Source organism: Melospiza melodia, unplaced genomic scaffold (genome assembly GCF_035770615.1).
Source record: "Melospiza melodia melodia isolate bMelMel2 unplaced genomic scaffold, bMelMel2.pri scaffold_37, whole genome shotgun sequence".
Classification (NCBI taxonomy): Eukaryota; Metazoa; Chordata; class Aves; order Passeriformes; family Passerellidae; genus Melospiza; species Melospiza melodia.
Window position 1 is genome coordinate 3,725,742 of NW_026948690.1, and position 3,574 is coordinate 3,729,315.

Genomic DNA, 3,574 nt, shown 5'->3' on the forward strand with positions numbered 1-3,574 from the left:
TACAGGGCACGGGTGGCGGCGGCAGCGGGGCTGGAGACCGGGGCTCCGGGGCAGGAAGGCGCCACCTGAAATACTCACTGTCTCCTATTTATCTGTTCGGCCGGGGGACTGGAGATGTTGCTCGGCTGTGCGGTTCAGCATTAATTCCTCAGCCTTTCGCTTGGTGTGCTGGCTTTTGTCCTCTGCCACAAGCCAGGCCGCTGCTGTTGAGCTTTGTGAATACAGATGGAACTAATGGCTTATTTGTGATGTTTCTTCTGTCCTCTCTTTAGGCCTTCAGCCGATGACCGATGGCAGTGACCCGCCCGAAGGAGCAGCTCTGAGGTGCCCCGGCCCCGTCACATGTGGAACCCCGAGCTGAGCTGTGCTGAGCTGTGCTGGGACAGCCGGGGAGGCGCTCCGGGAGGGCACTGGAGCCTGCGAGAGCAGATGTGAAGGTATAACCTGCCCGTGGGACACAGCAAGAGCTCTGGAGCCACATGGGTGAGGTGTGACTGTGAGCCAGCCTGGGAAAATGGGCAAAAATGTTTTGCTGTCTAAAAGGCCTCTGCTGGCTCCTGTGCTAGCCTCAGGTCCTCAGGGTGGAAATGACGTGGTTTATCCAGAAATAAGTTTAGCTTATCTATTCCTCTTGCTGGATGAAGCCTTGATGAGAGTAGGCATCATCAGAAAAGTGCCTCCATGTTTTTTCTGCCCAGTAAACCCCCCAGTTTTGGGGTTTTTGTCTCCCAGCAGTAGTCAGCTGCCCGTGGCTGCTCAGTGCCTGTGGCAGTGTTATGCTGCTGGGAGAGAAAGGTGCTGCTGAGCTTTTCTGGCACCAGCAAGGCCGTCCTGGTGCTCAGTGGTGCCAGGTTTTGGCAGCACTCTGCATGCCTGAGAGTGGAGTAACTCCTGCCTGTGGAGACAGGTGACTAGACTGTACGTGTCCATGCAGCAACAGGCAGCTTTATTGAGATCTAACTTCCTTATATAGATGAGAAGGCCCATGAAGGTAATCCTCATTGGCTGAGCCAGTTACTACTCAGCTAACCAGCCAATAGCAGCCTGAGTCTCCAATGGCCTGGGCCTGCTCTTACTGGTTGAATTACATAAGCAAGGTAATTATATAATAAATCACTTATGAAGTTGGAATTATTTATACTGTGTGGCCTACAGGCCAGATGTAGAGCATTACAGAGGAATAGCTCATAAATATGGAACTTGTGTGTATCATAAAACCTCTGTTCGCATGATGTTTGGGGCACTCGAATGGAGGAAGGATCCTCCAAGTGATCAGTGCTGCAATAAAAATGAATGCTTTTTGATACTCAAACTGTGTTAGAAAGTTTCTTTTTGGGTGATTTCAGTGTCAGTTCCACAAGGCCCTGTAGTTTCACAGTGGCCCCTTGGTTCTAAAGTGTCACGATGGCCTTAGTCACACAAGGCCCCACAATGTCCAAAGAGTCCCCTTAATTCCATGGGGCCCTGAAGAGCTACAATGGCCCCTTGGCTCCATGAGGCCCTTCAGTGCCACCCTAGGCAGGAGGCCAGGAGGAACTCGTTCCCCACACGCTGCAGCTCCCTGGGCCAGCTGGCACCAACACCTTCTCCCAGGCCAGCACTGCCGGGTACAGCCAGGGCCGAGCCACACTGCAGCTCCCTGCAAACCACAGCGGGGACTGTCAGGCCAAAACCCGAGTCACAGACAGTTTGTCACTCTTCCTGTCTGTATCTGACCAAGAAATATCCCATTGTGGGGTCCCCTTTCCGGCACTCACTGCAGCACTGGGACCATCCCTGGAGCTCTGAGCGAGAGAAATGGCCAGCGTTGCACCTCTGCACTGACTTGGGGATGGTGGGAAATGCTCTCTGGGGTGGCTGGAACCATGGAAAAAGGACAGTTGGGAGCACAGAGGGAAACCCAGCTGGGCTGCTGGACTGGGGCAAGACATCTCTGTCTGGGGGAGAAGTTGGCTATGAAACTCCCTCCTGTGGATGCTCACGTGCCCAAGAGTTGGGCACTGAAGAGCATCACAACAACAGACAGGAGGATGGGGCGGCCAGGATTAAAGTGCCTCAGGGGGGTCTGGACTGGCCACACAGGGGTGAACCCTGGACACCATCTCCAGGTTATCCCTGACTGTGAAACATGGGCTGAGATCAATCAGGGCCTGCCGGATTTCTCCCGGCTGATTTATGGCCTGGAAAGGCTTGGAGATGGCCTTGGACAGCCCGCGCTTCAAAGGACGAGAAGAGGCTTCAGGTTTTTTCTCGATCTTCAGTATTTATTAGTTGTTTATGTAAAAGATTTTCTCTCGGCCCGACAGAGGTCTGCACAGCATGTCAGCCATGAGCACACTGAGAGCCCCCAGGGCGGTCACCTATCTTTATACTCAAAGTTACGTATACAATATTTACCTTTTCCCTCCAATACTTGTCACCCTTATTGATCAGTCTACTTCTAGTAATAACCAATCCCAAAGTGCCAACATCACCACAGAAGATAGAGGCGAAGAAGAAGAAGAAGGACAGGACATGCCCCAATTCCTCCATCTTACTTCTCTAAACCCCCCTGTACAGAAATCCTAAACCCTGTGTTTTAAAATCTAATTAACTTATCCCTTCACCATTTACCCCAGTGAAACCCTCCCATCCTCATACAGGTGTCATCTCCCTTGCAGGATCAAAGTCCAGCCACCAGACACTTCTGGCAACATTCCAGGACTCCCGAGCCCCCCAAGAGTGGTCTCGGTCTCTCTGCACATCAGTCCTGAGGTGCTGAGATCCCACAAGGGCCAGGCCAGGCAAAGCCCCTGTGGTGTGGGGGGGCAATGGTGGGAATATAAATCTGGGGCGACACATGGTCTTGGTAGTAGGTGTAGTAAATTGGGAGCACCATTCCTAAACCACAACAGCCCTGTCATAACCAGGCCTGTCCCTGCACTGCCCCCGCTCTGCTGCCCCACAGCTGCTGGATCAGGAAGGGCAGAGCCATGGGGGAGGAAAATGCACAGGGACTCCTCCTGGGAGCGACCTTCCATCCTGATACTCAGACCCCAAGACAGAAACCCCCATTGTCAGCTGGGAGGTCACTGTCAGAGTCTCTGCCTGTATCCCACTTGGTGAATCTTTCACACTGAGATTTTGGTCCTTCCTTTCAGTTTCTTTGCTTTTTGGGGCTTTTCATGATTCCTCCATAAACATGACAATTCATGTCCCTAATATGGCAATTCTTTCCTTTTTATGAAAGTGTTGGGAATTAGGCCACATTAAAATGCTGGCAGGGTGTGCATAGGTATTTGCAGCCCTGTGGAGAAGCAGTTGGGATATAAGAACCAAAGAAATGTAAAATGGTTTGAGTTAGAAGAGACCGAAAAGAGTCTCTGGTAAAACTCCCATTACCCAGGAACACCTTCACTCATTCAGGTTGTACAAAGCCCCTGACCTTAAACACATCCAGTGATGGGGTTTCAATTCTGAGGGCAGCCTATGCCAGTGTCCTGCCACCATCATCAAAAAATATTTCATCCTTACAGAAAATCTAAATCTGCCCTCAGTCACTTAAAAGATACAGTGTATTATTCTGTATTATATT

At 51.3% G+C, this 3,574-nt stretch overlaps 1 non-coding gene across 1 annotated transcript; it reads left to right on the plus strand.

Moving 5' to 3' along the window:
* Positions 1-727: 727 nt before the first annotated feature.
* LOC134434510 (small nucleolar RNA SNORA74) lies at positions 728-931 on the plus strand. The gene has a single exon (XR_010031868.1). It is a non-coding gene; the product is annotated as a small nucleolar RNA SNORA74 (small nucleolar RNA).
* Positions 932-3,574: the final 2,643 nt, after the last annotated feature.